This window comes from Acomys minous, assembly GCF_964271855.1.
Source record: "Acomys minous genome assembly, chromosome: 5".
In the NCBI taxonomy this organism is placed as follows: Eukaryota; Metazoa; Chordata; class Mammalia; order Rodentia; family Muridae; genus Acomys; species Acomys minous.
Window position 1 is genome coordinate 79,918,610 of NC_140494.1, and position 23,736 is coordinate 79,942,345.

The 23,736-nt window shown below is 38.5% G+C and overlaps 2 long non-coding RNA genes across 3 annotated transcripts; one reads left to right on the forward strand and one right to left on the reverse strand.

Annotated features, from left to right (window-relative positions):
• The first annotated feature begins 88 nt into the window (after positions 1–88).
• On the forward strand, positions 89–22,835 carry LOC311597655. Of its 2 annotated transcripts, XR_014779307.1 has the most exons (7): positions 89–281; positions 1,412–1,529; positions 5,853–5,996; positions 9,378–9,557; positions 11,853–11,991; positions 20,937–21,041; positions 22,341–22,835. It is a non-coding gene; the product is annotated as an uncharacterized lncRNA (long non-coding RNA). The 2 variants fall into 2 exon arrangements; XR_014779308.1 differs by lacking the exons at positions 89–281; positions 1,412–1,529; positions 5,853–5,996; positions 9,378–9,557; positions 11,853–11,991 and adding an exon at positions 17,261–17,993.
• LOC311597656 lies at positions 4,346–17,134 on the reverse strand. Its single transcript, XR_014779309.1, has 3 exons — positions 17,089–17,134; positions 10,187–10,297; positions 4,346–4,505 (listed from the first exon to the last, which is right to left on the reverse strand). It is a non-coding gene; the product is annotated as an uncharacterized lncRNA (long non-coding RNA).
• Positions 22,836–23,736: the final 901 nt, after the last annotated feature.

Genomic DNA, 23,736 nt, shown 5'->3' on the forward strand with positions numbered 1-23,736 from the left:
GAATAGAATGGCCAGGGAAGGATCTGGCCCATTCTTCCATCTCCATGGTAATCAAGAAAGGAAAACACTCAGGATTCTGTACCTTAGAGAAAGATGGTGAACAGGGAAGAAACTGGGGTCAGCGCGTCAACACATCAGTGCATTTCCACTTCTTGTAGGACAGAAGTGACCAGGGAATGAGACAGTGTAACCATCCCATCTCACGTTCATTTCTGCTTTGAACCTGTAACTTCTCAGGCAGTTGCGGACAGGCGTGAGCTTGGGAGGGTGGCAGATCTGATGTGCGTTTCAAACCTTTGTCTTTCTGACTATATGACAGACTTTCTTTATACTTTCCTATATTCAAATCAGTCAATACATTCAAAGCATAGACCTTACTTTGTAATTTTCCAACAACGTCCCTTCATGTATGTTAGCCTTCTCTGGCTCCGTTAGTGTCTACGTAGGCTCACAGTGTTCCAAAGCCACTGCTTGTTTGCTGGCAGTCTCTATACTTCAGAGCCTTCAGAGAAACTGTACAGCTCTTAGCTGGATACAAATCCATTTGCCCCCAGAGCCCTGATGATGTGAAAATGAGGACTGGTGTTCTCTGTGTTCTGACTGTGAAGTCATTATCTTTAACCTTTTAAAAAATCAAACAGAGGGGAGATTAGTACTATTTCTGGGAAGGATGACCTTAACTGAGCATTGTCAGAATAACAGAGAAATCTTACACCAGCAATTCTATTCTTTGTAATGAAGCTTAAAGTAAAAATAATTATAGCGATAGCAAACGCTAAATAAGTTCACGTTATCTGTTTATTTTCTCTTGAAGGTTAAGCATCCCGTGTTTATTGTGTGCATTTATCCAAGAAATGAAATGCAAACAAGAGCATTTAAATGCTCATAATATGTTTATTCTATAGATTAACAAAAGTATTTAAAGACAAGAACAACAAACAAAGCCAAATCCTCTATCCCAGTAGCCCTCTCTTAAGTTCTAGGAAGGTGGGGGAAGGGGGAACATCCTCCTGGCAGCTGCTACTTCTCCCCAGAAAGTGGCCTGCTGTGGCTAGAAGCTGTCCTCCTATTTGAAAAACTTCCTTTACAAAAGCAGTTTCTTCTGTGTATGGGTTGCCATGGTCAAGGGCAGGCCCTGTACCTTTAGCACTCTGCTGGAAGCATCAGGAACCCACTGGGATCTGCGGGCTGTGCTCAAGCAGGGCAGTGCATGCCAGCTGTGCTCCTGTAGGTCAGTGAATGCCAGCGACCCTATGAGCTGCTCACCTGCAGTTCACATCAGTTCGCTTAGCTCAGGAACTCAGCCTCTCTTCAAGGCCTCATCTCAGACCTCACTCAGAAAACAAGATAGTCAAGTTCAGCTGGGGCAGAAGCTGAGCAGATTTTTTTTTTTTTTTTTTACAAATCTCAGCCTCTTCTCCTCAAATGCCCCACATTGTGGAGGAGGAATATCTGTAGGACCTCAAAGCTGCCGAGGCAAACCCTCCTTCGATCTGAACAACTTATTGCAGAATTTTTCTTAACCAACGGTATGTATCGATATCATCTTCTCAAAAATTGTGATGGTGGGAAACATTTAGAGAAACATAAATTACTCATAGTAGTTTCCAGCTTTGCCCCACCAAGAAAATATATTGGCCAATAGTAATTAAAATAATGTTATTTTGAATAATGACAATGATGACACTCTGAGGGGCCTACCATGACCATGATCACGTTTAGATAGCTGTCCTATACTCCTCATACACAAGTATGCCAGGCTTGGAAGATTGTTACTGTCTTCAGGCACACCAACTCAAAGTGTTCTTTGAATTACTGAATATTTGCACTATTTTATGTGGCACAAGTGTGCTCCAGTTGTTGAGTGTGTGGGTCCTTCTCTACCCATTCACCTGTCTTGTGCATTGTGAGTAATGTTTCTATCTCCACTTCTTTGCATATATGCCAAGCAGTGGAGTTCCTGAATCACACTTCTCTTCCTGTTTTTGTTTGACTGTTTATCTGTTTTGCTTTTTGTTTGTTTGTTTGTTTGTTTTACTTTTATGAGGACCTTCCATTCTGATTTCTGTAACTTTACCACCTTGCATTCTGCCCACAGTACATGGCATTTCCCATTTTTCTGCATCCTTGTTTGTTTTTACTTTTAGGAAACAGAAAGGTTTTATCATTAGAAATGATGTGAATGGACACGGAGAAAATTATGGGAAGTGAAATAAACCGGGCACAGAGAGCCAGATATTTTAACATTGCATGTAAATGTACAATTATAAAAGACCAAAGACAGAAATAGAAATTATAATGGCTATATTCCCGACACTAAGGTGGTGGAGGTAGAGAGGTGATGGGTCTCTCACTGAGTTCAAAGGTTCAGATAGAAAGTAAAAACTGTGCCTGGAGAGATGGCTCAGAGGGTAAGATCACTGTCTGTTCTTCCAAAGGTCCTGAGTTCAATTCCCAGAAACCACATGGTGGCTCACAACCATCTATAATGAGACCTGGTTCCCTCTGCTGGTTTGCAGGCACACATGCGGGCAGAATACTGTATAAATAATAAATAAGTCTTTATAAAAATAAAAAAGAAAGTAAGTAAAATCTGGATTTTGAGATTTGCTGCCCAGAAAGACATGTATATTTCGTAACAGCAGGTTGTATATTTCACAATAACAAAGCAATTTCAGCTTTATCGTATCAGACATGAGGCGGTAGATATATCAACTATCTCTATTCAGTGATCTCATCTACTTACATTTATGAAAAGAGCACATTATAAACCACAACGTGGTAGATATAAATTTTCAATTAACATATTAACAAAAATAAAAATGTACTTGTCCTTTTGCTCAGAAATCTTCTTCATATGAACCTAATGCAATAAATCATTAAAATCTAGATGGATTTTCAAGAGAAAGATATTGCCAGAGCTAATATAGCAGCAATATAACCAGATATGAGATACATTGTAAGAGGATGGCTGACTAAATTCTACTCATCCACAATGAAAAATTATGAGTGTATGAACTTGATACCCTATGAGCATATACAGGGGGAGGTAATCCCCCTCAGGAACAGTCATAGGGGAGGGGAATAAGGGGAAAACGGGAGGGAGGGAAGAATGAGAGGATACAAAGAATGGGATAACCATTGAGATGTAACAAGAATAAATTAATAATAAACAATTAAAAAATTTTTTTAATTTTCAAATGATATTAAGTGACTTAGGAAATTCTTTGTAGTATCTTCTCAAAATAAATCAAAATATTGAAAAGACTCACATTTTCTTGTGGGACTATGAAGTAATTTTATCAATTTTCCCTTGTTATTTATTTTTGTAAAATATGCATATAAAAGAATATGTGTGGGAGCGTATATGTACTTAACATACATTTTTTTATTTTATCCAACTCACTATTTACTAGTGGAGCAACGTACATAGTATAGAATTACTCAAGAAAGCTTTAGCCCTCCAGACAAAGGTGATCAGTATAAGACAACTGATATTACAAGGATCATGAGAGAGCTATGTTTATCAGTGATAACAATATCTGTTCGTGTATGTGTATTTTTGAGACTGTTAACCTGTGTAGCTGATACTTCTCTGAACTCTCCATCCTTTTACTCCTGTGTGTGAGGAATACAGGAGTGAAACACAAAGCTCATTTGGTCCATTTAAGTCTCCTTCAAAATCTGCCTTCTATGGAGCTCACTGCATAAATCCTATTAAATCCAAACTAGTGGCTTCAGAGAGCATCGTGAACAGTGGTCAGGAATGTCAACATTTTGTTCTCAACCATCTCCACCAAGTACTCTATGCAATTTTACAACAATGGATTGACTTGTGACAGGAAGTGAGAAGTGATATCCAAAACTTTACTGTTCCTACTCAGCAACTTGTTAGTTATGTACACCAGAAATCTTTTTTTAGAACCATTTTGCCAAGAATTATAACCACAGTAGAAGATGTATTAGGAGCCATAGACATAGACGTCATTAATGCATAAAAATTGTTGTTCTTTTAAATTTTTTGCCTTTTTTTGTAAAATTTTATACAATGTATTTTAACCATATTTTTCCCTACCTTCAATACCTCCCAGATCCTCCAAATATCCCACCCCACCTGAGTCTGCATTTTCTGTCCCTGTTTTCCAAACAAACAAAACAAGAAACACACACACACACACACACACACACACAGAGAGAGAGAGAGAGAGAGAGAGAGAGAGAGAGAGAGAGAGAGAGAGAGAGAGGAGAGAGAGAATGAATTATCACAAAGAAAAACACAGTACTCCAAATGTATAGCCAAAAGACAAATAAGATGAATTATAAAACAAAACAAAACAACCCTGTTGAATTGGGTAGATAGTCTCAGACTGCAGGTTGGGGAACTACACACTTGTGTTATTATTATATGACGAAGATGCCCAATGGATTTCTACAGAATATATTATCCTTCCTAAGTTTGATGGAATCTGTACTTTCCACAATCTTCACATTGTGCATTAAGGCATCTGAAAAGATAAAAGCTAAAACTAAAAAGCCGAATGACTTTTTTTATTTTAGCTCAGTCTTGCTTTTCACCAGATACTCCATGTAACACTGAACAGTCAGCACAATTAAAATTGTCAAGAACACTTGAGGAAATGATGCTCTGAGAACACAATAGACAATTTTCTTTGTAAAACTCCGACTTCCAGTCCTGAAAGCTACATTCACAGTGTTGGTGCTATATAAAATTCATTATAATGGATGTCACTTTAATATTATGCAAATAGACTACATTTAGGAACATCTGGAAAAAGAAGAAGAGTGTTAGGCTAAAAGAGATCAAATAACATGACCCAAGATCACTGTATTAGCTTTCAATGGCTGCATAAGATCATGTTATCAGGTTCCTCATTGCTGAGGAACCTCCATGACTGTACTCTTACTGGTCCACTGTCTAATCGCACCCGCTGTACCAGCATGGCCACATGCTTCCTCAAGGCTAAACAGAGTGGTTCTCTAGCAAGATGAGTTATGATCTTGAACAAATGAAACCACAGAGGTGTCTCAACATCATTACCAAACTGCCTTGATGAAAAGGAGAAGGTATCCCCATTCCATCCTGAAAGAGTGAGCAAGGATTTCACTCATATCCAGGGAAGGAAATGGAGATTTTTGGTGTCCCAAGTGTACACATTCATTGTCTGGCAGCTAGTGACTAGAATGTAGAGATTGGGTAGCATCACACAGACAATTGAATAGTGAAGCTTATGGAGAATGCTCATTTCTTCTTGTAGTTCTGTGTTTCAAATATACCATGAGTCCTATTTAGTTAGGATGTCAATTATGAGCACTTTTTTTTTCTTACAACACTGCCTGATTCTTCTTTCTTTATGCTATAGTCCCTGCGGTTGTCAACCACCACCATATTATCTTAAGTCCCTTTAATTTCCTGAGTTGAAAGAAGTAACATAGTGTAGTATCCTCTATAAGCATTTTCTACTATATAGTACTTTTGTGTAGTGTACATATTGTCTCCATTTAAAATAATTACTCTAAATTTGAATGCTTTACTCATATTTCATCTCCAGTAACGTAAAAACCATATATATTTTCAGGACATATAAATGGTGTGTAAGATTCATGCCTCAATCCACTTCTCTATCCAAAAATATTTCCCTATCTTTTGTCATTTGTGTCAAATTTTTATACTGAACTAAAATGAACACATTAGCTAGCATTCTCTCTTGAGCTCATGCTGCTCTCTCTGTGTGACTGGCCCCAGGCAAGTTCGGCCAGCAGTTAGCAGGGATGGGTATTCTTCCTAATCCTTTGGCCACACACTGCTCATCATCTTCGTGTGTGAACCATAGTTCATCACTGGCTCCACAAAGTACTATCAACCCTGGAATCTGAGCATAGCAAGGAGCCATGGAATGTATATGCCTGACATATGGACATCTGAATGGAGCCCTGCATTTGCTGTCAACGGCATGTTTCCTATGATTTCAAGAAAGGTAAGTTCCATAAGTAAATCAAATGCATAGGAAAATACAACACAAAAGCTCCCAGAGAGAATAAGCTATGAGGTGAATAATATTCAAGCACCATAGAAGTTTGGAAATAGGAAAAGTCAACACGTTTTTCAATAAATAAAATATAAGTCAATCTTGCAGAGAGCGTTTTGAATGGCATTGCTGTTTGGCTAAGAGAGAATATGTAACATTGTAAGGGTTGTGCTTATTGAATTTTAAACTCCATAAATTTCATAAAAGGTGGCTTTTCCCTCATCTCAGTAGAAATAGAAATGGTTTACATTATAAATGCATTTCTGCATTCATGTTCATTTCTAAAGAGAGAAAGAACTGGGCTGTGGCAATTTTCTTCTGTTATACAGTGTTATTTTACTTATTTTAAAGTTTCAAAAATCTTTATACATTGTATCCTTTGAATTCTAGCTACAAAGGAGAATGTTTACTTTGAATAGAAATTCCATTAACTGTAATCTGTCCCTACTTTCCCAACTCATCATTTCTGACTCACACTTCCTTGCTGATATTCCACACAGACCACTATCTCATAGCCTCCTTGAAGCTGGTTTGTCTTCTCTGCAATCTAATATCATTCCTGACAGACTCTGTGGCCCAGGTAAAATCACACTGTTCCACTGGATGCTAAGGGCACATACTTTTCATGTGTGTGTGTGTGTGTGTGTGTGTGTGTGTGTGTGTGTGTGTGACATGTGGTGTATGCACATGTGGTAAAGAGATGGTGTGGGGTCAGGCATATGCACGTGTGTGTGTGTGTGTGTGTGTGTGTGTGTGTGTGTGTGTGTATGCATGCACGCGCACACGCGTGAATTCAAACCAAATTATAGAGGTCAATGTAGGATGTCTTCTTCCATTACTCTGTACATATGTTTTTGACATTGTAGTATAAGGACATTTGTCTTTTCCCTTTCTCCTTTCAAACACCCTTTGCCTATTAAAATTTCCTTCCCAACACTCCCGTATCCTCCTCCTTGCTCCCTTACACATTTATGACCCCATTTTTATTAATTGCCATTGCATTAATTGTCAATCTGTGTATTGTTACTTTTATGGATGTTTTCGGAGCTGACCCTTTGGCACTGGACAGCCATTGATGATCTTTCCCTGGGGGAAGACTCTTTCTCCTGCTCTCAGTATGCCTTTGTTGCCTGTAATTGCTTGGGTAGGTCTGTGGCCTCTGTGTGCCACCAGGACTGTTTTTGCTTGCATGGGCATTAGAGATCTAAACTGAGTTAAGGATTGCACAGTAAGCACCTTACAGTGAGCTGCCTCCAGTGCGCCCTTCCCTCCCCACCTCCTTACCTGGACTGCCTAGATACTCACACCTCCTTTGCCTGTTTAAGTCTTCCTTTCCGAAAAAGGCTAAATGTGAATTATTTTTTCTCCTTGAAGCTGTCCATTAATTTGGGATAGGTTATTCTTTCTTTTTATGTCCCACAGCTTGTGTCTTGATTGTGGCAAGTGTTTAATCTCAATTTATGTTGAGAGATCCCTTAACCAGAAATGGAGCTCGGCTCGTGAATTTATGATCAGGTAGATGTTTGAAGTCAAATCGGATTTGGTTAATATTTTATTCTTTAATGTTAGGTCTTGTACTAGCTCTCTGTATTTCATTATCTATTTATTAGAGAGGTAACCTGTACTCTCTTTTATCTTAAAACATGCCACCTTCCTCTTCCATCCATCAATCAATGTGCTAAAGCTTTTGTGTATTTGCTATTCATTTGATCTCTCCATGTTAGACATGAGGGGGAAAACTTAAGTTATGCTGAGAGCAAAACCAGGGAATGCTTGTCCATTTGCCAGCTTGCCCTGTTCATGAGCAAATGAACAGAGGAGAGTGAGAGCTCATAATAGAAGGAAGATGATGTCATCGTCTCTCCTAGGTCAGGACAGAGGTTCCTCCTTTTGCTATGTATGTCAAAGGACAGGGTGTCCAACATAAATGCTGGGCATATGGCTCTACGCATATAAACATAGCTGAACTTGAGATTTTCAGAAATTACTCTTTTAAGAAATCTTTTAATTATGTGTATATGGGTGCAACAATCTTGGTGGCCGGAAGAGGGTATCTGATTGCCTGGAGCTGGAGTTTCAGGTTGTTGTAAACCACCTTGTGTGGGTTCTGGGACCAAAACTCTGAACACTGGTCCTCTGCAAGAGCAGTGTGTGCTCTAAAGCACCGAACCATCTCTCTAGACCCCAGAAGCTCTCTAGACCTCAGAACCTTTATTTGGATCCAGCATCTGCACACTCTGGTTCCCGGATGCTCTGAGGAGAAGAAGAAGGACCCAGGCTCCAGACTGGACTAACAGACAAGTAATGAGGAAGCAGGGCGGTTGTGCTGTGAGGTCTTTGAGATAAAACTAAGTCTCTGTTTTTGAAACTATCAGGCAATGCTATGCTGGGGAAAATGTAGCCCATCGTGATTCTGGATACAGGTTTCTTAATCCATAAAGTTATGCCCCCTCCCCTGTCCCTTGTACCTGGTAGAACTCATGCTTTCTGTCATCATAGTCTGCCAGGAATATAGTGCATACAGGGCAATCCTTGTCCACTTACAAACCTTAAGTGTTAATTAACAATTTGACAAAAACCTGAACTCACCTTGAAGATGAGGCTCTGAACATGCCTGAGAAGGACTGTTTTGATTGTCCTAATCAATGTGGGAAGAAAGACCCAATTTAGTTTTGAGGAGGTGATCTTTGATTGCATAGAAGTATAGAAGTGAGAAAGTAAGCTAGGTAGGCTAGTGTGTGTGTATGTGTGTGTGTGTGTGTGTGTGTGTGTGTGTGTGTGTGCATATTCATTGCCCTCTGTTCATGATTGTGGATGGGACCTGACCATCTCCCTCTACGCTGTTCTCACAACATTGTCTTCTGGAATAAAATGTGATTCTGCTAATATTGCAGAACGAGAATGCAAAAAGCAGAGAACTGCAAAGTTGTTCATGAGTAGGAAGACGAGACAAGGGCAGAAGTGGATTGTGAGACCAGGACACCAGCCTGGTCCAGAGTGAGGTCCAGACATCCAACCTCTGAAAAGTCTCAATCTGGAGGCTGGTGGGAGTAGGGATTTCTCCCTCCCTGTCCTGTACCTACGTGCCCTGGAGCACCGGTCTCGAAACCCTTACCCCTGCAATTGTCAAGGTAGTTACATAGCTTAGCATCTGGACATCTTCTAGATGCAAATAAAGTATTCCCAGCACCTCAGTCGCAGCCAGTAATGTACACTCATGTTGAAAAGCCCTGCCACCTTCCTAAGGTTTATATAGCCCTTATTTGCACCAATAAAAGAGAGCTGTGTCGCTGGAAGATCCATGATACTAAAAAGGTTCTATCATTTAAGGAGCTGTTTGGGAGAAGGCTTTCTCCCTCCTGGCACTCATCACCAGACTGGGATCTTGTGAACCCACTTACTTGGGTGAACTTCACTACTTTATGTGGATCCAGCACCTGCACACTCTGGTTCTTGGACGCTCTGAGGAAAAGAAGAAGGACCCAGGCTCCAGACTGGACTAACAGACAAGTAATGAGGAAGCAGAGCAGTTGTGCTGTGAGGTTTTTGAGATAAAATTAGGTCTGTTTTTGAAACTATCAGGCAATGCTATGCTGGGGAAAATGTAGCCCATAGTGAAGTACATTAGAAATGGTTTATTGGAATTGACTGGATCTCCAAATAGTGGATCTCACTTGGTTCTGCTAACCAGAGCAGGAATAAAGAAGCCAGAGTTATTGCTCGAAAACTGCTAAACCTAATAGTGACAAAAATTTTTAAATTAATGCAGGTAAAAGTTTTAATTGTGTACATTTAGATAACTCTTGAAGGTAGTGAAACACTGCTGAACACCAGCAGCACATTTTAATATTCTTAAGAACTCACTGTGTATATTCAGGGCAACACTTGAGCATGTCTGTCTTTTTTCTGCAAAGTGACAGCTTTCTACACAGATTGTGAGTGACAGACATTACGCTTTGTCTTTGTTCCAAGCATCCCTCTGCGTGCCTCATTGTCATAATTAAAAATGTACAGACTTTCTCCTGGTTTAGTGATGATTCCAAGCAGGCTGGAAAGAACGAGGAGAAGGCCCATTGTTTTGTGTCTACATTCATCATCCCAAACACTATTTGTAGCAAGGATGGAACTAACTCACTCACCCAACAGCAGCAATGGGTACAGCTTTCTGTGTACATCTCTGAGCCAGCCTTCTCAGCACATGGTGGAGACCAGCAGAAGCCGAGCAACACACTTTCTATGAAGACCTGGTCCTGAATATACAAAGATTCATGCTGCAGCCTCAGTCCCCATAACCCCTGCCTAGAAGGGACAGCATCATCTTACAGCTAATGATGTGTGCTTTTTCAATGCTCCTGGTTTTTCTGTCCTTCAAAACTCATTGAAATCACCCCCTATATTATTAGAAGTCTCAGGTTTGCTTCCTCTACTCCCAACTTGGTTTAGCACGAGTGAATTATGTGTTGGTGCTCCACAGAGCCCTTGATAAACACAGTAGGAAAGACAAAAGAAAGAACACACTCCTGCTGTAATTTCAACACTAGAGGAAAAATAAGAGATCTGCCTCCAGTGGATTTGCACTGATAGTTTTCTGGTTCTAACATGCATTACAAAAGGCATTGGCAGAACTAAGAATTAATCCAGCTGTCTGTCCTTTTGCTGCAGACTTCTGGGGAAAAAACAAAATTTAAAAGTCTGTTAGGTTTAGTAGTCACGGAGATAACATTGGTCACACACAATATCTTCCCTACCTAGCACAGGTAGCATTCACTGCCTGTAATTTCAAATACAGGAAGTGATTGTAGAATCAAACTACTATATTATATTCCATTTTGACTACAAAGTTTACTCATTTAGAAAAATTTCTGCCATTTAAAGAAAGTTTCATACAAAGAAAGGAGTGTTTGGTCCTCAACTGATACTATTGCAGGAGTGCTAGCCAGAACAAATGATATTTAGGTTATTATTGTGAATATCTAGAACTCTTTCCCATTACAGTGATATATCTGCTGTATGTATTGAAAGAGGCAGTTTCATAAAGTTTCACATTTTTATGAAATAGAGTTCAATAACACTAAAAATAGGCAACGAAAATATATTTGGTTCTTAAAGGAAGAAAACTTAATCATCTCATGAAAAAAATTCCTTGTGTGTTTTGTTGAGTTAGAACAGGTATAAAATTGAATTAGAAGAGATGAGTAATCAAAGAATAATTAATAAATGCTTTTCATAAGCTATCAACATATTCAGGGGACTTTGTGGTATAGAGGGACCATACACACTGATGTCTTCTTTATTCAAAGGGAGAAACTAAAATAACTCACTGCTTCCCTATTCTTTGTCATATCTAGCATCTATTTATTGATCTAACTATTTATTTATTGAGTTATCATCTATATGTCTATCATATATCTATCTATCCATCATCATCTATCTGTGTATCATTTTTCATCTATCTATCGATCCATTGATCGATCGATCTACCTATCTATTATCTAACATCTTTCTATCATTTGCTTTTCTGTGAGCTAATATAATATATTTCTATCACCACTATAACTATCATCTGTCTATAATCAATTTTTCTCTATCAATGATATGTAATTTACCTGTTTATATTTTATCTATTTTAGGAAAATCATCTCTGTATCTGTTTTAAGCAATATTTTTAATTTTAAAAAGTTAAATGCAATAGTGTTTTAGCATCATACTCACTGATGCTTGCCCTTCTTGTTAGGCACCTTCCCCGTTGTCCTTTGCCTACCTTCACAACTTTGAGTGTTCTTTCTTTTCTCTCATCCACTCCAGTTTTTGTAGCCGATATATTGCATGATGGGGAGAAATACCACTCAGAAGTGTTGTCAACTGATCAACGGTCACTGAATTAAAGAAAACTGAACCCCTCCTCCCTGTAACTACCCAATGCCAGTGGCTTCTTAGATGCTGGGTATGTTGTCTGACCTTCTCCATTTCTTCTGGCTGAGCCAGATGCAAATAGCATGGATTTTATTCAAAAAATTAAGTAGGGCAATACCAGGTCTAGATCATTAAATAAATGAAGCAAACCTTGAAGGAATCTGTAGAAGCAGCTATTAGAATTGGTGGCATATGGACATGGGAAGCCACTCACTGGGTAGAAATTTCTCAAACCCCTTTTTAGAACTATCATAGGACCCAGCTGCACATAGACACAATGGGATGTCTTAACATTGAGGCACTTACACTTCAAAGTCATTGCTGACTTATCCCAAATAGCTATAAGATTAAAACAACCTGGATGTCCATTGCCAGAAGAACAAATCATGGAAATATAGTAAACATACTGCTATGAAATTTTATTACGTTATGAAGAGCAATGAAAATTTCAGCCAAATAGATGTAACTGGGAAGATTCAGATGAAATAAAGCAGATAAGGCCCAGGGAGACAAATACCACATGTCCTTTCTCACTTTTCGGTTCTGGTTCTAGCTTCTAAGTTGTATGTATGTGTATTAATGTGGGGCTACATGCATGTATACAGCATGAAAGTACAAAGAAGGCACGGAGTGTGAGGCTGTGGGGAAGATATGAAAGTGCGAAGGCAAACAGTTGAGGTAGAGCAGTTGAAGGAGGCAGCTCAACAGGAGGGAAGACAGAGCTAGAGGGTGGATCTATTAAAACCATGTGTGATGATGCCATAAGAATAGCTGTAATTTGTATGCAAATAAAAATTAAAAAGAATATGGCTGATCCTAGTGCTGTGAGTGAGTGGGACTAATCCCACCAATGCTGCATAGACCAGTTACCCACACTGCTGTGACAGACAATGCCAGAGGACAGGAAACTATGGTAACAGAGAAGAAAAGAGGTCCAGTCTGACTTCCAGACACTATTTTTGGTTATTCTGAAATATAGTACCACTTCTGCATTGAAGAAAAAATAATTAATTATATTTTGACTACACGAGGGTATGTATGTAGAATTACTAGAAGCCAGTTAGATATACAAGTTGGTCTAGGATGCCATAAAAATCAACTACAGGAGGCTTTCTTGATCTGTCCATGGGAGAAACACGTCTTTATACCCATCCATTTCCCATAAGCATCACCATCTAACATGCTTTTAAATTGTGTATTTATATGGTGTATTTTTTCATATTCCTCTGCTATTCTCCTCAAGGCAGGATCAAACTTACTACATATATTTTATTTATAATAGTACCTGAAAGTGGTAGACATGTAGGATCACATGCTAAAGTGACAGACAGGCTCAGCCATCTCAAAGAAGACCTCCCTAGGTATATCATAAGAATTCCCCTCAGAATTCATCTTCATTGTTAGTAATGTTGGCTTCAATTCGTTTCAGCCAGAGGAAGCATTTCAGTAATTTGACACTTTGAAAAGCAAGCTCAATGTTTGGCTGGAATATCAGCTCAAATGAGCACAATTTCTTTCTCCCTTTCCTTCTGAGGTGAGGTCACAGAACTTAAGGAGAAAACCCTTAAGGCAACGTGAAGGTTAATTTTGGGACAAATTGATTAGCTCTAAGAATACCTAGATACTTGGCTGAACGTTATTTTTTTTTTCTATATGGTATCAGCATCTAAATTATTTGGATTTTTTGGTTTTTTTTTTCTTGGTTTTTTGAGACAGGGTTTCTCTGTGTAACCTTGGCTGTCCTGTACTCACTTTGTAGACTAAGCTGGCCTCGAACTCACAGAGATCTGCCTGCCTCTCCCTAGTGCTGGAATTAAAGGCGTGCGCCACCATGCTCGACAAATTACTTGGATTTCTAATCAATTTATGCTTTGACAACTTCATGCTCATACATAACACATTCTGTTCTCACTCATCCCTGACCCCAGATTCCCTTTCCTCTTCTCTTTCTTTCTCTTTCCACCAAGTCACTGTCCAATTTTTAGTATCTTTTTGCTTTGCTTTTACTTTTGCTTATGATACACTGGGTTTAACTAGAGCTGTGTGCATGACTGTGGGAGAGCAAGTAACACACCCATGGCTACAACACTGAAGACAATGACTTCCCCATCAGCCCTCAGCCTCGTGGCCTTATAAGTCTTCTGTCGTCTATCGTTGAATATTTGAGGGCTCAGTCTTGTATAGACTCTATGCAGACAAAAATCTTAACGGTAGAAAGACAGCTGCCTTCTGCAAAACAAATGAGTATTATCTCTAATCCTTCGGATGCCTGGCAGGAAAAAAAATTGTGAAAAGCATTTTAGTAATCTATCAAAACTGTGAAATTCATGATTTTTTCTGACTTCTGGGTACAACACTTTTATACAAATATTTATATAATTATTCAGACTAGGTGGCTAATGTAAATGAGAGAAGCCAAGTGGGTGTAAGTCACTAGGAAGAGATGGTGTTTCATCCAAGTAGAAGAAACAGGAAACTTTTTTTTCTAAAAATGTGAAAAATCTGTTCTTTGCTAACCCTGAAGATGAGGGTTAATGTGGAACAGACATACAGATATCTGTTACTAATGCCAGCTCATGACAGATAAAGGTCTTGGTAAATAACCATCTCCAATATTTACACTTTTAAGAAGACACTTTTTATTTGTAATAAACTATATTCATATAGTCTACAAGTTGGACGTGAAGATGTTCACTGTATATTTCTAGTCCTATTCCAAAGAATTTTATATAGCTAGAATAGCCAAGTTTCTAATGTGAGATTATTATAGTGTTGTTCTGGAAACCTTTTCTCTTTAAATCATGCCTGTACAGGGTACATATATAAATCAAGTTCACTAGGGTTCCCTCTGAAAGTGAGTTGCACAACCATAAATATAAGAAATATTCTGAAGCCCAGTGCCATCTGCACTGTGATAACCTAACGGTCTGCACTGTGAAGACTTAATAGTTTTCAGCTACAACCAAAAATTTGGTAATATGCTGCACATTTTATTATAGATTCTCATTGACTATTTAATAAATTGTGCTTTTTAAACATATACAGATGATGCATACTAGACCATAGTCACTACTCAACTATTTTTTATGTACTAAATCTAAAATTCCAGCTCTCTATTTTAAATAGATGGATGAACAATGGTTTTACTTACCTGCTCATATAGAGTCAAACAATCCAGTGTTTATTCTCTGGACCACTTTACTAGATCATCCCATTCTACTCAGCCTTTGCCAAGAACCCTGATTTTGTTACACTGGGATATTAGCTCTGAATTTATATATTCATGATAATAAATACAGTCTGGCAGGGGAACAATATAATTCACTGGAAATGTGATGTGAATTATATTCAATTGACTTAGAGTAAATTTTACTGACATTTTTCTAAACTTCTTAATTTTTAGCTACAGATAGAGAAATGACCTATACTTAGTAAGCACTCAACACCTCTAATTAAATGAAAACTTTTCTTCCTTTCTTTTTAAAACTATTTTGTAACATGAATAGTAGAAAGAACCTTGGTCTGGAAATATTCTGCTCTAAGCAGATTCTCTGGTCAGTGTTTTCTGATGGACTGTGTCCTTTTTGCCATAGCATATGGAAACTTTAGTGTAGTTTTTGGAATGAGGATTGTTTCAAATTACATCTGAGCTGCGGTCTAAAATGATTGGACCCCTTTACCCTGAGAGCTCTGCTGTGGGGGGCTATGTCCTCTGACTGTCCTGGCCAGTGTCGTTTACAAGCTGTCTGTTTTCCTCCTTATTCTGTTCATTCCTTCCCAGCTGTATCTGTCGTTACAGTCGTGTGCTGTAGCCACTGTGTTAGCCTACACAGAACTCCTGTCAAAATACACTCCTTTAGCGTTAAAATGTGTCTTTGAATTCAGCTTTCCTACTCTCTGAGGCTTTATATACCAATGAGTGCAATCTCTTCTAAGGCTGTCATTTCTTTTTGAAAGAGCATGTAAGGTGAGAGTACTCAATGGGACATATTTGGTTTCTCTACTTCAAAAACAAAATCTAATACCTTTATTAAACTTCTGAAGTGTTTTCTACAACTACAACAAGGTAAGGTTCAGGGAAAACTCTGGATGGGAACCCCAAGGATGCACAAAGCACTCATGGATGGGAAGCATTGGAGGAACACGTAAGCAGTGACTTGAAAGAGGATCAGCTTTTTGGTGCTGGCCTCTACCCTCCCACCTGCAGATGCCCCAGCTGAACTAGGTCATGGGAGTTAAGAACAAGAGAACAGCAGCAGAGTTCTTCTCTTCTTCTTTTTTTCTGTCTATTTTTATACCCCATTCCTTAGAAAGATTTTATTCTGGGTAACTTTTCCATAAAGCAATATTTCCAATATAGGTAGCTACACTCTGACTTTGGGTTGACTTAGCAAAGAGACACATTTCTTTTTAATTTTGGAGGGTTTTTGGGGGGGATGAGTTTACAAACGGTGGTAATCTCTCGGATGTCAGACATAGGACTAGTGGTGCCTGAACTTTCAGTAAGGCAATATCTTGCAACACTTGAATATAGCTTAAAACAGATACTCTTGGCTGAACCCAATTGCCATAAATGATATGCCATGGAGAAATAATTCACATGGTGAAGGTCGGTGGGAGCAAATTGGAAAGGAGTGCCAGGCTTCACTGTCAAGCTCATAGTCATAGATAATTACTTAATATTCCATAGAGTCATCTACCCTCTTTATGTTACAAAGAGTAAACATAGCTCTAGAAATTGCACATGAGACCCTGAAATCTTTACACATGAGAATCAATAATAAGCATCCAGAATGATTTTTGGAAGTCAGCCAACCCTGCCATTTTTTTTCAAGAAGCAGGAGGATGCTATTTTTGCTTCCCACCCCATAGGCTCATATATTTGAATCCTTTGTCATACTGATACTACTTGAGAGGGATTAGGAGGTGTTGCCTTATTGGGGTAGATGTGGCCTTAGTTGAGTAAGTGTTTCACAGGGATGGGCCATGAAGTTTCAGAAACTCAAGCCATGCCCAGTGAGATTCTCTCTCTCTCTCTCTCTCTCTCTCTCTCTCTCTCTCTCTCTCTCTCTCTCTCTCTCTCTCTCTCTCTCTCTCCTGCCTGTGGATCAAAATATACCACTCTCACCTACTTCTCCAACACCATATCTGCCTTCATGCCCCCATGTGTCCTGCCAAGCTGATAATGGACCACACCTCTGAAACTGTAAGCAAGCCTAAATTAAATGTTTTGTTTTATAAGAGTGGCTGTCATTAGGATGTATCTTCACAGCAATAAAACACTGATTATGACAGTAGCTGGTGCCATGGAGCTGGATATTTCTGTGCCAGGCCTGACCATGCTACTTATTGGCAGAACCTTAATGTTGGGTCTTTGAGTTAGAAAATCAGTTGATCAATTTAAATGGGGTTTAATAGGCCATAGTAGTAGGAATGTGAAAAACAGTGGTATGACGAATTTGTGAAGGCCTTGCTCAAGAGGTATTATAGAAGAGTAATGTGGCCTGAAGACTGTCTTGTGATATTTTGGTGAAGAATGTGGCTGCTTTCATCCCTTGTCCAAATATTCTGCCTGAGGCGAAACTGAAGAGTTTTGAATTAATGGCATTACCAGAGGAGATTTCAAGGTGATCTAGTATTGATGCTGTCATATATTTATTTGTGGTCACTTTTATCCAGATCTATAATGAAAAGGTGAAAGATGTCAAAGGAGAAATAAAAAATGCACAGTTTTCGAGAAAAGGAGCACCAGGAACCAGAAAGTGCAATGAATCTAAGACCAATGCTCAAAGATATAAAAGTTTTTTTAAAAAGCTGATGCTAAATCTACTAGAGGAAGTGGTGACCTCAGGGAAAACCCCATCCATGTAAGCTTCTAACTTGTGGAAAGGAATTAAAGAAAAGCCTGAGGAGTGAAGGAAACCATGAACAACAAAAATATTGATGCAGATGTTATTGAAAAAGGCAACCAATTTCCTGCCCCAGCAAACAGCAGAACTTGGAGGCTTTGTTCAGGTGGTTCTGGCTTTAGAGGTAAGGATGTGAGAAATGGATTTTGAAATCTCCCTGAATGACTAAGGAAAGCTACTAGGGCGAGGCACATTTCAGGGGTGTCCTCACACTTAGCCCAAAGAGGACACTGGGTGAAGCTGTTAAAATGAAAGCTGGATTTTACTGAAAAGACTCCAATATGTTGGAGATGCCAGAGTCATTGGACATATGCCAAGGAGAGCCACTGCAATGGTATAGAGATAGTCCAACAGGAAAAAGATATGCTGCAATTAAAAAAAAAACCTGAAATGATTTGGAGATTTGAAGAGTGTTTTGACAGAATTTGGAATTGTCCTGATGTTTTTAACTCATGTTTTGGACCAATATTTTCTCAATATGCTCCATTTCCTTATTTTTGTAATGGTAATATATATTCTGTGTCATTGTATGTTGGAAGTAAGTAACCAACTTTTAAATTTTGACTTTAAAGATTATATTTAAGAGATTTCTATGAGTCTTAGAAGAGACTTTGGAATTCTAAACAGTGTTGAGATTGTTATAGATTGTGGAGACTTGTGAAGTTAAACTGAATGCATTTTTGGATTATGATAGGTTGACCAGCATAGGCTGGGCCACCATAGGGGGGCCAGGGAGTAGAATGAGGTGGTTTGAACAGGAATGGTGCCCCCATAGCCTCATATATTTGAATGCTTGGTCATTAGTGAGTAGCACAACTTAAGAGGGATTAGGAGATGTGACATTGGTAGGATATGGGTGGCCTTGTTGGAGAAAGAAAGTCACTGAGGATGAGCTTTGAAATTTCAGGAGCCCAAGCAAGCCCCCTCCCATTCTCTCTATTCTCTCTCTCTCTCTCTCTCTCTCTCTCTCTCTCTCTCTCTCTCTCTCTCTCTCTCTCTCTCTCTCTCTGTCTCTCTCTCTCTGTCTCTGTCTCTCTCTCTCTCTCTCTCTCTCTCTCTGTCTCTCTCTCTCTGTCTCTCTCTCTCTCTCTCTCTCTCTCTCTCTCTCTCTCTCTCTCTCTCTCTCTCTCTCTCTCTCTGCTGTGTGCAGAACATGATGTAGAATTTTTCAGCTACATCTTCAGCATCATGTCTGCCTTGTTTTCTGACATAATGAAATGGACTAAACCTCTGAAACTGTAAACAAGGCCTAAGTAAATGCTTTCTTTTACAAGAGTTGCCTTGGTCATGGTGTTTCTTCACAGCAATACAATACTGACAAGAAAGCCATCATGTGTTATCACCTGTTGATTTTATGCCCAAGTTATCATTGCTGGTAGTTAGATTTTGCTCATAGGCCAGACATGAGTTCTGTGCCTTCTACCTCAACATCAGGCTCAATCTAGGTGCCACTCTCTAATGAATTTTTCTTTCTGGGGCTCAGATCCATGGAGCTACCTTTGAATGAAGTGTTCGTCAAAGTATCAGAATCCAGGTCGTTACTTTTGATCCAACCATTCTTTCACTTGTGTCCTCCCTGTCCTCATCCATCACTCTTTCCTCTTTTTACATTGGGAATAACAAGTTTTTACTGCTCACCTAGAGAACAAAGCTAACTCTGAATCTGTGAGAGATAAGTCATTAGAATGATCTGTTTATAGCAGATCCATGATATCAGGCTTTAAGAATGGCTGGGCACATTTCTTGATTTGGTGATGTTGTAGATCAAAGGGTTTGTGACCTTGAGGAGTATGCACTGTCCCACCTGTATCATTGCAGATGTTGAGGTCTCCAGTGTAACTCCTGTGATAAAAACACAGATCGTTGGTTTCAAAGCAGTATGTCAGTCACTCACTTTTTCTATTCTTCTCATTTCTTAATGGGAGAACAGGCAACTTTGGGTAGTTGATATGGACTGCTTATTTGTATGTGTTCCTGGAATGCTTACAGGCATAATAAAAAAAATTCTCATTTTCATACTGATTTCTTACCATGTGGTCCTATGTGGGAGTATCTCTAGCTTCCACTCAGTGGTTACCTTCTGCTAAACATGACATATTCTACATGTCTGTATAGAAATATACCTATGCCATCATTTCAAAGAATGATACAATCCTAAATTAGCTAATGTTTCTCTTAAATGTTGATTAGTGTCCAAGATATTTAAATATTGGTAGTCTTCACCAGCGAGATGGCTCAGCCTGGGAAGACATGAACCATCAAGACTGATGAATTAAGTTTAAAAACTAACATGAAGGTAGAAGGTAAAAAAAAATGGACTTCACAAAGTTGTCCTCTGACCTTTATATCCGTGACATGGCAATCAAATGCATACGTACACATCCTGCACACACAATAATTATACTCAGTGTGGTATTGGAGAATGAAACACAAATAAATTTATATGTATAATAAAATACAAAGAAATTGTTTACCTTAAAATGTAGAAACTAATACTAATGGCTTGATATTTTGCTAAAAGAGTTTTCTTCTTCTTCTTCTTCTTCTTCTTCTTCTTCTTCTTCTTCTTCTTCTTCTTCTTCTTCTTCTTCTTCTCTTCTTCTTCTTCTTTTTCTTCTTCTTCCTCCTCCTCCTCTTCCCTCCTCCTCCTCTTTCCTCCTCCTCCTCTTTCTTCCTCCTCCTTCTCATCATCATCATCGTTGTTGTTGTTAGTGTGTGTGTGTGTGTGTGTGTGTGTGTGTGTGTGTGTGTGCGCACGCATGACGCATTGTGAGCAATTAGTAATCAGAGGACAACTTTGTTAAGTCAGATATTCCCTGTCACCTTTGAAGGAGCTCCAGGATTAGACTTAGGTTTTTAGACATACATAATAAGCACTTTTAAAATGTAAAGACTATTACCAGAATGATGCATCCTATTTTCACTGTGAAAAAAATACATGTATTGCAAACTTCATAATAATGTATAGCTTATATACATCAAACATACATAGGTTAATCATTTAATATATACTTTTAGATATTTCATGCATTGAATAGACATTTATTCTGTATCTAGTGTATGCCAGGTTATTTTTTCCTGGGAAGTGGCTCTTCAAGGACATTGAGATGACACAAGCCTTTCATTCCTGGGATTTATAGCCCAGTGGGGAAACATCACATTCGAAGCTCAGGTGAATGTACAGTCATGCACAACACAATGGCATTCAGGTTAATGACAGGCAGTGTAGACTATGTTGGTTTCATGATATTTTATTGCTTGGTGACATTGTAATGGCCTTAGCTATCCTAAAGACACAATGTGGTATTTCTCAAATGACAGAATCACTTGGAAGTCTATTTTTTTTTTACCACATCCCTATGGTTAAGTGATTTTTGACTGCATGTGACAAAATAGGTTGCCTACATGAGTTCCTCAGAAAATCTGCCTGAGAATAAATATTTAGTTGTGAAACAAAATTAATATAATTCTCTGAAGATATAATAAAGTATAGTGTATGTGTGTCTTTCCAGAAGAGGAAATATAAACTTTAGGATGTATTATACAGGTTTTCATGGATGTATTATGATCTGCAAAGACTGGTTGATAATCTTAGCAATAATGTGCACCCTCAGTCCTTGAAGTGGATAATGTTAAAGGGTAGCTAAGTCCTAAGTGTTAAAATCTGTATAGCATTATTATTAATTACATTCATCCTCCTGAACAAATATTATGTTTCTATCAAAAATCATTAATTAAAAATGAGGTTTTGACAGAAGAGCGTTGTAGGAGGGGAGTTAAAGATGAATATTTCATGTATTTAAAATAAGACAAAAAACCTATTTAAAATCTGAGAAAATACATCTTACTGTCTGATCATCAATTTCTGTAGAATTTGCATAAACATTTTAAATTGGCATTATAGTCAGAATCCTGAAGAAGGCTATTTTTGGAATATATGCCAAAATCTTTTCATAGAAGCATATATAGCTGAAGTATTGTTAAAAATGTGCTGAACCATGCACACAAATTGCTAACAGCAGCAGCTTTTATCCAGACAATGCTTCTGCTGACCCAGAGCAATGATGACGGATTGGATTGGCATCTGCTTCCTCCAAATTAGGTAAGAAGAATTTGTAATAGTACGTGAGATTGAGAGAGCGAATATTAGTTTTTAGGCTGATACAACACCATTCAAAAGCTTTTCACAAGAAACTGATCTGGAAGCAATTTAGGGAGGAGATTTACAACTGCTTTGAAAAGTAGAACACATGTTCCCTAGACTTCTTCAACATGCAGCAAATAGGGAGCTGTCCAGCTACTAAAATTTGCTTTAATCTTATAGTAAAATCAAAGATTCCCTTGTAAAACTTCACTCTTGGGAAGAGAGGACACTCCATGGAGGGCCAGGGGTCAAAAATCAATATGGAGTTTTCTTGTGAGCACTGCCTTTGCCTGGTGCTTACACGGGGTCTTTAAATTTATGTTCCAGGTTGAGCTTAATTGTTTCAGAAATGCCGTGACGTCCAAAGAGAGAAAATCAGAAACTGCAACAACTGCTACCAGGGGACACATGTGTCGTGGCAGGTCTGACAGTGAAATGAAAGACACTTCACTCACGGTTGTGAGATAGCCATCAATCAACAGTGTTGGTTATCAGGTCTTTGAATCTTAAGACTTACATTGGGGGAACTAAGACTTTATAGACTGAGCTCTGACCCAGAGAAGCATGGCTCAAGCTGCAAGCTGTTGACCTTCACCCTGTGAAGCCTCCAGTTTGAGACTTCCCATGTGCCTGCTGACCTCTGGAGAGTTAAGCCTCTGCTGCCCATGGGAAGAGGCAAAGGACTTCAAAAAGCTCATTGCTTTTGAATCTGAACTTTGAACTCAAAGCTTCAAGATATTTACTATTTCTCAGACAACTCTTACTGTCTACTATATTTTATAGAAAATAATCTTTTACTGTTGCTGAATTGAAAACACAAACATAACATTCCAATAATATAATTTTTAACAAGTAAGGTAAATAAAAAGATACAGATATGTATAATAAACCAAATTCTATAATTTAATTTAAAAATTGACATATTTTACCTATGTACAAAATGTTATTCTAAATATAAAAAATTTTTAAGCCTGCTCAGGGAAATTGCATAGAAATATTTTCCCATTTTTACTGCCAACCAGAAGAAAGAAAAAAATAAAGAAGGAAAGAAAAGAAAAGGAAAAACTGAAATTTAATAAGAAAAAGGAATATCTCTCAGGGATTTTCAGACCAGGAAGTAACCTGTGACTATGTTTCTGGTTTTCATATAGGTTCTGGAGGTGAAGCTGGAAACACCAAGAGGTATATAATACACCCATAAGTTCCTAGGATATGCTCACTTCTTTTTAGTAAAAGGATTGAGAAAATTAACCTAGCAGAGAGGAAAACAGATACTATTTGATAATATTCCCAAACAGCACAAACAGGAAAGACTGGCCGAATCCCCACCTTGATAGCACAGGTAGTAGGGCAACATGGGTTGTCTCTAGTCATTGATCTAGGGGAACGAATGTTGTTATGAAAAATCACATACGAAGACAAGACTTTAGTCTTGGCAGGCATGGCAGAGTATGCTTTTTTATTTTAGCACTTTGGGTACACAAAAAGGAAGATTAAATGTCCTAGATCAGCTTAAGTTATTAGGCTACACAATATACATAGTGAGAACTGGACAGAAACAAAAACCGAAAAGCAAACAAACAAATCAGACTAGAACAATGGTCTTTTGTGCAAAAATGTTGATACTTGGGTTTGGTATCAGGAACCTACATTACTGTAGGAAGGAATAATTTCAGTCATTCTCCTCTGCCATCTACATCATGCCACGGCACATACCCACTCC